Genomic DNA, 13182 nt, shown 5'->3' with positions numbered 1-13182 from the left:
CTCATGACATCTGGCTTCCGTCCACACTACTTCCCAGATTAATGACAAGTTAACACTTTTCCATTTTATATTTCTTGAGCTTTCTGTGGCACTTTAAATTGTTGAACAGTTTATTTTTTATTGAATTCTATGCATTTTTTGCCACTTATTTCATTAAGGATGCTCTTTATTACAAGTAATAAAAAAATCAGAGTAGTTTAAAGTATGACATGGACTATTTCTGCTCAAGCAAGAGAAAAGACAGATGAATCTGAAAATTCTCCTACTACTAAATGCCTAGAAAGACTGAGTACAAACAGTAAAAACAATAACAAAAAACACATTTTTTCCCAAGTGGATAATTGAGTCAAAAAGAGGAAAGTAAAACACAAAATATTTTTGTGAATTTAGTGTAGGAGTATTTCCTTAGACAAAATACAAAAAGGAGAAACTATAAAAGGAACAATGCCATAAATTGAACACACTAAAATGTAAACATTTAGTGTTAATTGACATGAAAAATTAAAAAAAATAAGACAAGTCATATATCTCTCAACCATAGATTGGATAACATGTTTGTATCAAGAATGCATAGAAAGCCCCAATAACTAAATAAGAAAAAAACAAAAAAGAACCAATTAGAAAAGAGACAAAGTATATAAATAAGCCTCAGATAATGGAATCTGTACAGCAAAACATAAATAAAAGAGTGAACTGAATATGTACAACCTCATGTGTAATAAGGGAGGTGTAAATTATCACCATAACAAAATGTGATTTTTTAGCCATCAAAATGGAAAAATGTAGTTAAATCCAATAAACTCAAGTAGTAGTAAAACAGGAACTCATACACTTTGCCAACAAGATGACAAATTAACATCTCTTTTTGGAAGGGAATTTTGTGGTATCTAACGAATAAGAAGTTGCATATTCTCTATATCCCAGTAATCCCAGGTCTAGAGAGACTCTCACATATATGCACAGGGGCCATTTAGAAAAATGTCCTTTGCAACACTGTTTGTATTAAATTAACTGTGAAAAAAAATAAATATACTTTAGTAGGTAACTGCATAAATTAACTATGGCTTATTCATATAAGGAAATATTAGATAACAAGTAAATTATATGAACTAGATTACTCAGCATCAAGCTCAACATGGCTATAACTTATAAATATAGTGTGGAGGGGGAATATCAAATGGATCTATTTAAAAAAAAACCAATATGTATTATTTGTGACTCATTAATTTGAAGTAAAAGTATAAATACTTGTCTATAAATAATTACAAACTTTAGAGTAGTGGTTACCTTTGAGGCTGGGATGGAGTGCATCAAGAAGTGTGTTTGGCAGCCTCTAAGATGGTCCCTGATGATTTTCCCCTAATATTCATGCTGTTATATGATCAGCCTCCTTTTGCATGGATGGACCTAGTGACTCACTTTAAATAAATCAGATATGGCAAAAACAGTGGACTATCACTTCCAATTAATAATCAGAGACAGGATAACTTCCATCTTGAGTTTTCTCTCTTGTTTGAGGAAACCAGCTGGCATGCTGTAAGCTGCCCTGTGTAGGGGCCCATATGACAAGGAACTGAGGGAGGCCTTTGGCCAACAGCCAGTGAAGAACTGAGGGTCTCATTCAAAAACCTATGAGAAATTGAATCCTGACAACAATAGATGAGTGATCACTGAAGCAGATCCTTCCCCAGTCAAGCAATCAAATGAGATTGAAGTCCTGGTTGATTTCTTGATTACAAGCTTGTGAGACACCTTAAAGCAGAAGTGCCTGGCTAAGGTAAGTCTAGATTCCTGCCCCAAGGAAACCATAAAATAATAATTACCTATTGTTTTAAACTGTTAATGGGTTCAGGGTAGTTAAATATCAAAGATAAACACAGGAGGGACAGAGAAATAAATGAAAATGTCTGGCAGTCTGGCAAAAACAGCAGATTTCTACCAGTTTCTTGTTCTATTTTTCTGTCCTCAGCCTGACTTTGCCATATTCTGTGATTTTATCCTCATGCTGGTGTCTAGAGGGCTATGGCAGCAACATGCCTTAATTTCACTCATATCTAACCAGTACTGTCCAGAAAATGTAATAGAAGCCACATATATAATTTAAAAATTTCTAGATACTATGCTCAAAAAGCAAATAGAATCAGGCCAAATTCACTTTAATAATATATTTTATTTAACCGAATATATTCAAAATATTCTTATTCCAGCATATAATCCACATAAACAAATTACTGAGATATTTTACATTACCTTTTTCATGCTAAATTTTAGAAATCAATTGGTATTGGCCATCTCGATTTGGACACTAAATTTTCATCAGAAGCTTTTGATGTATAATGTATAAAATGTACAGTTGAGAAAGTTGATTTATATTTTAAAGTTTTTTTTAAAAATATATTTAAAAGTTTTCCAATAATGAAATGGAGTATCAGTTTTAAATTTAAATTTAAGTTAATTAAGTAAAATTAAAACCCCATTTCTTACTTGTACTAGTCACATCTTAATAGCCACATGTGGCCAGTGGCTACCATATTGGACAGCCTGATTCGAGAGGATATTTCTCATGAGACAGAAATTTTCTTTTCTTCCACCTACGAATCATTTCCCTTTGTCATATTTTGGCAATTTGAGTTTTATATCCTTTTCTAAACCAATCCCTATAAAGGGGATGATATTCCACTTTAGGTATGTTGATCTCAACTTTCTTTGTAGATTACATTTATCTGGAAATTTGTATGTATGTATGTATTTATTTATTTTTTTGAAAAGTTGTTTTTAAAAAAAGTGCCTGTGTCTCATTCTCATATTCAGAAGTTCTGATAGATTTAATTGGTACTTAGTCCTAAATAGGTATTTTTTAAAAGCTTTCAAGGGAAGGGTAATTAAATATATAGGGGCCTCCAGGTGGCTTAGTTTGTTGAGTGTCTGACTCATGGTTTCAGCTCAGGTCATGATCTCAGGGTCTCTGTACTCAGCAGGGAGTCTTCTTAAGATTTTCTCTCTCCCATTATTTATAGAAGGTCCTATGTTCCTATTTACCCAGTGAAACATAATCTCTGCTGGGCACTGGGTGGTTCAGTTAGTTAACCATCTGCCTTCAGCTCACGTCATGATCCCAGAGTCCTGGGATGAAGCCCCACATTGGGCTTGCGGCTCAGCAAGGAGTCTGCTTCTCCCCCATCCTCTGCCCCTTCTTCTGCTTGTGTGCTTTCTCTCTCTCTCAAATAAATACATAAAAATATTTTTATGTATTTATTTATTTATTTTTAAAGATTTTATTTATTTATTTGACAGACAGAGGTAACAAGTAGGCAGAGATACAGGCAGAGAAAGGGGGAAGCAGTCTCCCTGCTGAGCAGAGCCCGATTTGGGGTTCAATCCCAGGACCCTGGGATCATGACCTGGGCCAAAGGCAGAGGATTTAACCCACTGAACCACCCAGGCACCCCCATAAAAATCTTCTTAAGAAAAACATAATCCCTGGGACAAACCCTGGGTATTGCTATTTGAAAATAACAAAACAAAACAAAACAAAATATATTCCACATAACTCTAATGTAAAATCAAGGAAGGGAATAAATGACTGCTTAAAATCAAAACCTAACCCTCAAGACTGTACTTGGGATAGATTCCTCTGACAACACAAGGGCTTCATGGGGAGGAAAGATGATTACCACAGAAGGTACAATTCCGCTAGGAAGGAGAAATATAGTCTGTGTAGATAGCCGACTATGTCCACTCTACTTTCTGGGTTTTCTGTCTGCTGCTGAGATCTATCTTTGGTCTTCCTTGCCGCTGTTACTGTGCATTGCTGTTAGTCTCACCTTGAATGATGGTGTTCCTCTGGGTTCTGTTTGCTACCAGCTTCTTTTATAATGAACTGCACATTTGCTTTGTTTCTCTCTGCCCCATCTTAGGTTTTGACAACCATCTATTCCTGATGACTTCTGGCTCCAACCAGAATAATCCATAACATTTCTTTGCCTCTTACATTTCAGATGATGACTGGAAAATGCTTCTGATTCATTGTATCTTGACTGCCAGACTTACTTGTTTTTATCATATGAACTTATACTCGATATTAATGCATCAGTTTTTATTGTGTTTGTGCTGTGGCAGTTACTATATGTTGAGCAATATAATTTATTTACAACAGTATTGGTATAATTCTCAGCTATGCAAAGAATTATTTCTTTGGTTCACTTTGTTAAAATTCACAGCTGTAAAATGTACTCCTGACCTCACTAGTTCTTTAGCAAGCCACTTGGGGGTTCCCTGGGTGAAATCTGAAACTATCCTTGTATGTGGAGGAGGAGAGAAACCAAAGAAAAAGGCAGATCATTCTAGGTTGGTAGATGGCATGTTTAATAAGCAAGGGAACCTACATATAAGACTTGTCTTAGGCAGCCACAAGATGAGTAGATCTCTGCACCCACTTGCCAAATCTTAGTTTATATAGAGGACTTAATCTCATTCAGTCACATATACCATATAGACGGCCTCAGCACCATATCACTATCTCAAGGCTATGTTCTTGGGGCAGCTTCTGGGAGTGAGGAAGGCAAGAACAATGCACACTCCAAAGATAGGAGAGGGGATGACGAACTTCTAGTTGTCAGGGTGCTGTTCATAGGTCAACTGGGGGTTAAGTCCTCTCAATGATCTCTTCCAACACTCCACCCCTGATGACTTACATGCACCCCTCTTCCACAGTGTGCCCTGACCGGTCAGCAAGGGGTTTCACTGGCATAGAGGTGGCTTCTTTGGCAGCAGTCTGGCTGCATTGGATGCAGATGTCATAGCAACAAAACAGGTACATGCAAGAGACAACACAGGTTAAAACAATGATTCCCAAAATCAGTGACAACTTTTTCCACCAAGAGCCCCACAATTCAAGCCACTGATTTATTAAATCCCCTAGGCTGGAGGTCGGATCACTCAGGGTATTCACTTGTATTTTCGTGTAATTTAATAAAGATGATAACCTTAGCAGACTCATCAGGTATAAACATACAACATTCTATTTGGATAATGGCACAGGTGACTCCTTGAAAAGCAGTAATAATGTCCAAGGCCATCCTATTTTAGAAGATAGCTTTTTGTATTAGATTCATTTCAGTGTTCTGAAATTAAATACTTTTGTCACTAGCATTCAAAGCTTGCTGGATGAATTTAGTAAAGGATTCTATGTGTGTTATAATGTCCTCAAGACCAATGGAGGGGACAATAACAGCAGCCAAATGTTTGTACCAGTGGAAAACAGAACATGTCCACCTGACCTTGAAGAGGGAGATCGGCAGTTGTAGGAGATTGACTTGGTTGTTGGTTGGGGGAAGCAGCACTGTCAGGCATGTGGAGACAGACTAGGGGCAGGATATGCCAGATCAAAATCCGCACCTTCTCCCCTCTTTTAATGGTGTGTGTTCTTTTCTAACTGTAATGCATTTCAACAAGTCCAGCTTGCAGCAGGACAGTGGGATCCCAGTGGAGACTGATTGTTCCCCTCAGGAGTATGAAGTAACTCACCACCAATCCCAGAGGGACATCCCATTGCAAATTCCAGTAGATAATTCCTTTCCCAGACATAATGGGGCTTGGTGTTCTCAGCAGCATGGCACATTAATTTGCCAGAAGAGTCAAGCCAATGGCTGTTTCCCATAACTTCTATACCTTTACAGTACTGGGTGGCTTGGTAGGCATCCCTGGTCTGGCATATGGGGCAACAGGCCCTACTGGTTGATCACTGAAATGTATTAAAGCCTAGGACAATACTTTAGTCCACCCAACCAAGGAAGTTTTAACAGTTAATAACTTAATTTGCTGCTTCAATGTTCCAGTTTTCTTTTCTACCAACCCTGCTGCTATAGGAGAGATGGACCCTCTATTTATTTATTTATTTTTATATTTTATTTTTTATTAACATATAATGTATTATTAGCCCCAGGAGTACAGGTCTGTGAATCGCCAGGTTTACACACTTCACAGTACTCACCATAGCACATACCCTCCCCAATGTCCATAACCCAATCACCCTCTCCCTTCCCCCCTCACCCCAGACCCTCTATTTAATGCCATGCTCTTTTGCTAAGTTCTGCAGCTGAACCCAAATGTCTCCCCACCACCCCACATCTTGACTCCATAAGGGTCCAGTCTTGATCATCCACCCTTTGACTTCCCATTGTCCAGGCTTCTTACTGTCTTTAGAATGGCCCAACTGTCAGTACAAAGGGTTAACAGCCAGGAGTCAGGAGTTACCACAAGGTGAATGGCTCTGAGCTTGGCCCATTGGCTGCTGAGGTTTATCCCTTACTGAGAGGCTGTACCTCGAGGAGCTCTGCGTACACTTTCAGGAACTGTTGCTCTGCTAGGGTATATTGAGTTTCTGCCCCCTTCCTGAACTGATGCCAGAATCCCAGGGGCATTCTCCCCTTCTCTTGTCTCTGCTTCAGAGCTCAACCCATACCTCCTGGCATTGTAGTTGTATCTAACTCAAGTGGTCACCCTGCTTAGGAGATGCCCAGAGCTTTAATTCATTTCAGTAGTATTTTTGCCTTCTCAAAGGCGATTTGCTGTTCTGATCCTTAGTCCCACAAGTGCCTTTTCTTTACCAGGGGATGCAGGCATTGTACTGGGTGAGGAACAAAAGCCCTCCAAATCCCCAAATCCCTACAAAATCTTGCATCTTTTTTACATTCTTATGGTGTTGGTAAGCTCACACCTTATTAATCCCTGCTTCTGGGATGCCACGAGTCTTACCTGAACAAATGACTTCTGAAAACCTATGGTGGTTGCCTGGGCCTTGAATATTCTGTGGACCCATCCTCTTCCTTGCAGATGTTCCAGCAAAGCCTTCAGAGTGTCCTGCCACAGGGGTGAGTCTTCACATGCTAACATAATATCATCAATGTAATGGCTTGTTTTTCTGATGTGGGGAAGGGGAACAGGGACAAGTGTCAGGCTACCACCCCATGATATGTGGAAGGGCTGTGCAGGTAGTACTTTGGGAAGCACTTGAAAGACCTCTTGTTGCCCCACCCCTGTGAAGGCAAATTGATCGTGTGTCTCAGTGGCCAGGGGTATTTGGAAAAAGGTTAAAACCAGCACAGCATCGTTCATTCCTAGGACCATTGCTAAGGTATCTAATGGCAGTGTTGGGCAGTTTCAGAAACAGGGGCACTGCCTTGCTTAGTTCTCAGTAGTTCCCCTTCACCTGCCATGAGCCATCTGGCTCTTTAACTGGCCCTGTGAGGCTGTTGAAGCCCTGTGAGCAGGCTGTGCAATACCCACTTGGTACAGTTCTTGGATAGTTTCTCTTATCTCCTTATTCACCCTGGAAAATGTATATTGTTTGAAAGTTACTACTCTAAGAGGTGGTAGACTTATGGGTTCCCAGTTGGTGTTTCCCCTTAGCACTGGTTTGATTATTCTAGTCCAGAGGTGGAATTCACCAGTTGAGTTTAAACTTGTAGAACATCAATGCCCAATCTCTTCTCTGGAACTGGAGACATGAAAACCTTATATTCTTCAGGTAGAATCTCCAGTGTGTAGTGTCAGAAGGATCTTTCAGACCAAAAACTGTCCTCTGTAACCATTAATGGTGTCAAAGCAGCCAGAAAACTTTGGAGGCTTACCATGTATTAGAGTATATTAGGCTCCAGTATCCACCAGAGTCACTGGAGAACCAGTGACTCGTGAACACCTGAGGCCTCTGATCATCTGCAGTGGCCCTCTGCTGGAGGTGATCTTGGCCTGCACTCACCTCAAATAAGAAGTGTATTCCTGCTGAAGCAGGTGGGGCATCAGGGAGGGTTGGGGCACATGGGACATGTCTGAAGTGTTCAGATTTTGAGGCGTTGCACAGACTGATCAATACAGTATTGGGTTATTGGTCTGTCTGTTCAGTGGGTTCCTGAAGCAGTGAGGTTAAACCACATTTGCTGTCAGGTGATTTTTGCTGGCTCCTTTATACCCAGTTTGGCTTTTTGAGAAACTTCTCTGTCTCAGGTCTTTTCCATAGCCTAGACCCATTCTCAGGACTTGTCAGATTCTACCAGATCAACAATGGATTGCTTAGCATCATGAATGTCTTCTCCCACAATTCAATTTAGAATGGATTTCAGCGTCCTCTACCAGATTATGGAGGTGGATTAGAGAATCTTAGCTTTTATTGCTGCAGTGAATGTGGTCTGACAGGGCCTTCAAAGACAGGGCCTTGTATCATTCCCAGTTCCCTAAGAATTTGCTGCTCCTCCTCTATAGATTTCCAGGGTTCCTCATGCCCAGGGAGGCCGTGTCCTTGGGTCAAGCCTTCCTACACGCTAGAATAATCCAATCTATAAGGGAATCAGTACTTTGAAAGACAGCTAACCCCTTTCTACCATGCAGGCATTGCTGAAGGGCAGAGTGTGTGGTAATTTGCTCATTTTCTCTGCCTTCTGCCTAGTCAGAGAAATGTGTATCCTCTCATATCCCATAGTTGCACTAACCATGCCTTGATACTTTCCCTGGCTTTTGGCTGGAACTTGACAGCTACATCAGTAAGCTCCATGGTTGTATATTCTCTCATCATGACCATGTCCTAGAATAGGAACTGCCCCCTGGCTGGGGTTGCTCTTGCTGTGTTTTTGTTTTCCTTTTTATTAGTGATTGCCTTGGGCCAAGCTTTTTGTCTCTTTCGTTGTCAATCACCACAACACCTGCCTCTCCACTCTCATCACTTTCCTAGGATTTTCTTTGCTGCAGTGTGCTGTGTTCAGCTCCTCAAGCAAGCCCATTGAAGCTGACAGTGTTTTCAGGATATCCGTGTACTCTCAAGGTGGTCCACAATCACCTGACATACTTCTTCTCCATAGAGGTCACCAACCAATGCAGGATTTTTCTCTTGGGTGTCTCTTTGCCAAGTCCCATTTTTCAGTCTCTGGCTGGTGAGCCAATTGTTACCCCCGCTCCTTGTTGGGAGCTTTCAGGGTGAAGGAGAACAGGAAAAGACCAAAGAAAGAAACAGGCCATGACGGGTTGGTAGATGGCAGGTTTTATATGCACCCAAACTTTCGTATCAGGCTTGTCATCAGTGGTTGCAAGAAAACTAGATTTCCATACCTGCCTGCTAAGTTTTGAAAATTCAAATAGAGGCCTTACCTGGGTTCAATCTTGTATAACATTTAGATGATCTCAACACCACATCACTATCTCAAGAGTACATACTTGGGGCAGCTTCTGGGAAAAGGAAAGGAAGGCAGAATATATCTTCCAAGGGCAAAGGAGGGGTGAGGAGCTTCTGATTGTGGGGTTCAGCTCATGGGTCACCCAGGCGCATGTCCTCTTGATGTTCTTCTCCAGCACTAGTGCAATTTTAATGTGCTTACATGATAAATATAAAAGGGCAATGCCTGAAAATGTCTGAAGTTTCAGGAAAGGTGGGATTTTTGCTTTTAATCTGTTGGAATCTAGTTTTTCTTATTCCAGAGTTACTGGTGAAGCTGCTAATGCCAAGAATCCCGGCTTTGCTACATTTCTTTGCCTCTCCTTTGGCCTCTCTAATAATTTCTAGCTAGCTGGAAGGACTTTCAAGGCATTTGTTAGAGAAAAAATTTATCTGTTATTTTGGAGGAACAGACAGGAAATTTACACATAATTATGTTAGAATGATTTGAAACCATGTAAATTTTGCAAAAGGGAAATGTTTATTTCTTGAGTCAATAAGTTATTTGGAGGAATATTCCATTCTGCAAGATCATATCAACAGTTAAAAAATAACAGAAGTAAAGCCATTAATCAGTTGGCTGATTAGTAAAAGTTTATTGCATACACACCAATATGCAGTTTGTAAACCAGGAAGGAGCACTCAAACCAAAATGTGAAATGAAGGTCAGGGGAATATTGTCATAAAGCAGCTGATATAGCGAGAAGCAATGACTATGTATTCTTCAGAGTGATTGGTTATAATAGAATTTTCTTAAATAATAGGGAATTGGTCAGTGGTTATCTCATTTCAACCTTGGGAAACAGTTCAAGTTCTGTTTATCATTTCCAGAAGCATAAACAAGAAATGATCCAAATCGGTCTTGCAAAATAAGCTAAATAAAGCTTTGTTTATATGACTAAATAGGTTTTGCCTGCCCAGAAAATTTTTAAGGGTCATATCCATTTTTTTTTTATTTTAAAGATTTTATTTATTTGGTATAGAGAAAGAGAGAGTGCACAAGCAGGGGAAGGACAGAGGGAGAAGGAGAAGCAGGCTCCCCACTGAGCAGGCAGCCCAGTGTAAAGAGGAGCATGAACCCAGCATGATCTGATCTAAAGGCAGGCTCTTAACCGGCTGAGTCACCCAGGCACCCAGTCTCCATTTGGTTTTGATTGTAACAATAATTCTGTCTTAAAACTGTTTACATTCCCTTACTCATTAATTTTACTTCTAGGATCCTATCTTAATGAAATAAAAAGTCAGTGAAACTATACCCAAAAGATATTACTCAGAATAGTCATCATATTGAAGCATTAGAAAATATTTGGCATTTCCTTCCATAAAGATTATTTAAGTAAGATGGATCACTAGAAAAAATTTTAAACTTATGTTTACAAAACAAAGTTGGAAGGAGAGCTTGGTAAAAGGGTACAGCCTTTCAGCTCTAAGATGAATAAAATCCGAGGACAAATGTAAAAGGTGGTGATAACACTGTATTGTATAATTAGAATTTGCTAAGAGCTAGAATTTAAGTGTTCTTACTAAAAACAAAAAACAAAACAAAACAAGGTTAAATATGTAAAGTGATGGATATGAAACTTAACTGTTTCATGTTAGATGGTGGGGAGAAGTCCTAGCTCAATGTTATACATGTATCAAATCACCATGATGCTAAGTATCCTATAATTTTATATGTCATAAAATATGTTATATCTTCATAAAAAAAAAGAAATTATAACACTTAACCAAACCTGTAGATGAGAATTTAGTCACCAGGATTGACCCCCACATGTGCTATTGTAAAGAGTGTAGTCCTATCCTCTCCCTATATGCTAGTGATGCCACATAGGAGCAGATACACTGGTGTCAATATCACCACTTTTGATGTGCCTTTTCAGACACTTTCTCACCCTCTACAATTCATATCTTAATAATTAGCAAAGATTTATTGATTATTTACTGTGCGAAAGCCACTGTGCATATGTTCTGGGGTTACAAAATTGGAGGAAATAAATAGTTACACTGAGAAAACCAGAGTAATAATTATAATAACTAATATTTATTGAAGTCAGATACATGATTTATGTTAAAAACATTATCTCATTTAATCCTCACAATCATCTCAATTTTCAAAAGACAAAAAAGCACTTAGAAAAATTAGAAAATAAGAATAAACATAAATATTGTCAAAGATGTGGGCTGTTACCTTTATCCACTGCTAGCAGAGATGCAAAATGGTATAATCCATTTAGAAAAAGGTTGGCAGTAATTAAAAGTGAGATCATAAATCTATCAAATGTCCCATTCATTCAAAACTTAGGTATTTATAATAGGAAAAAGAAACAAAAAGACTTATACAAATGGTTATAGTACCTTTATTTATTATAACTCTCAACTGGAAATAATCCAATTATTCATTTAAGAAAATTATAAAATATGCAAAAGATAAATTAACACAAAAATGTTAAACTTTAAAAAAGAGAATTTTAAGGGCACCTGGGTGGCTCTGTTGGTTAAATGCCTGACTCTTTTTTTTTTTTTTTTTTTTTTAAAGATTTTATTTTTTTATTTGAGAGAGAGACAGTGAGGGAGAGCATGAGCGAGGAGAAGGTCAGAGAGAAGCAGACTCCCCATGGAGCTGGGAGCCCGATGCGGGACTCGATCCCAGGACTCCCAGGATCATGACCTGAGCTGAAGGCAGTCGTCCAACCAACTGAGCCACCCAGGTGTCCCAATGCCTGACTCTTGATATCAGCTTAGGTCATGATCTCAGAGTCATGAGATTGAGCCCCACATTGGGCTTCATGCTTGGTGTGGAGCCTACTTAAGATTCTCTCTCTCCCTCTCCTCTGCCCCTCCCCCTTCTTCTCAGGGCACATATGTGCCCACTCTCACTCTCTCTCTTAAAAAAATTTGTTTTGTTTTGTTTTTAATAAGGGAAGACTTTTGTTCTATTATTGAGAAAGATTTTTTTTTTTTTTTTAAATCTGTGAGAAAGTACACCCTGCTTGATTGGCTCCAAGACTCCAGTCAGCTCTAGGGTTAAGGAAGTTGTGACTCATCCAGAATCTCCACCACAATCTATGATCATTATTTTGGAGTATAAGAAGAGAGGACAAAAGATGGGGCTGGGTGAAGAAGGTGGACTTGCTTCTTCTGGCAATGTCTACTGAAGAGATCCTATTTCTTTTGAATTACCTTTCACCTCATGCAATGCATGTTATGTTATGGAGCAACCAGTTATAATAGGATACATAAAACCACACCAAAAATGTAATTCAGGGGCGCCTGGGTGGCTCAGTGGGTTAAAGCCTCTGCCTTCCGCTCAGGTCATGATCCTAGGGTCGTAGGATCAAGCCCCACATTGGGCTCTCTGCTCAGTGGGGAGCCTGCTTCCCCCCCTTTCTCTGCCTGCCTCGCTGCCTACTTGTGATCTCTGTCTATCAAATAAATAAATAAATAAAAATTTAAAAAAAATGTAATTCAAAGAAGGATAATTGGTTAATGGCCAGTATTTCAGGCTATACATACATATATTTTCTTTGAGAAATGTTGACAACAGAAGAGAGAAGGAAGCTTGTAGATCAGGTTTGATGGAGATATGTATTGAACTGTACATAGCTCTATCTCTGTCTCTATCTCTATCATCTATAGATAGATATATCTCTGTCTATTTATCTGTCTACCTATCTATTCTCTCTGTATATCTGTCTAAACACATGATTCTTCTTAGGGTAACCGACTGAATCAAGATAGATCAGCACCACACTGTGGAAAACCCTAAATTTAAATACATGAATATAGAAATATCATTGAAAGATTAGCACTATTGAAAAAGAATTTCAGGAATATATACCTGGAATCTTATGTTTGATTGTTAAAGTGGAATCTTATGTTAGCAGTGATAATGGAATAAAAAGAATAAAATCAGAAGTTCTAGTCAACTAATTGTTAAAGAAAGCTTGAAAATTAGAAAAATAAAGTCTCCAAGACTTCCT

Source organism: Enhydra lutris, unplaced genomic scaffold (assembly GCF_002288905.1).
Source record: "Enhydra lutris kenyoni isolate GAN:26980312 unplaced genomic scaffold, ASM228890v2 scaffoldscaffold2, whole genome shotgun sequence".
NCBI lineage: Eukaryota > Metazoa > Chordata > Mammalia > Carnivora > Mustelidae > Enhydra > Enhydra lutris.
The sequence above is the reverse complement of the archived record's forward strand: the minus strand, read 5'-3'. Positions refer to the sequence as shown.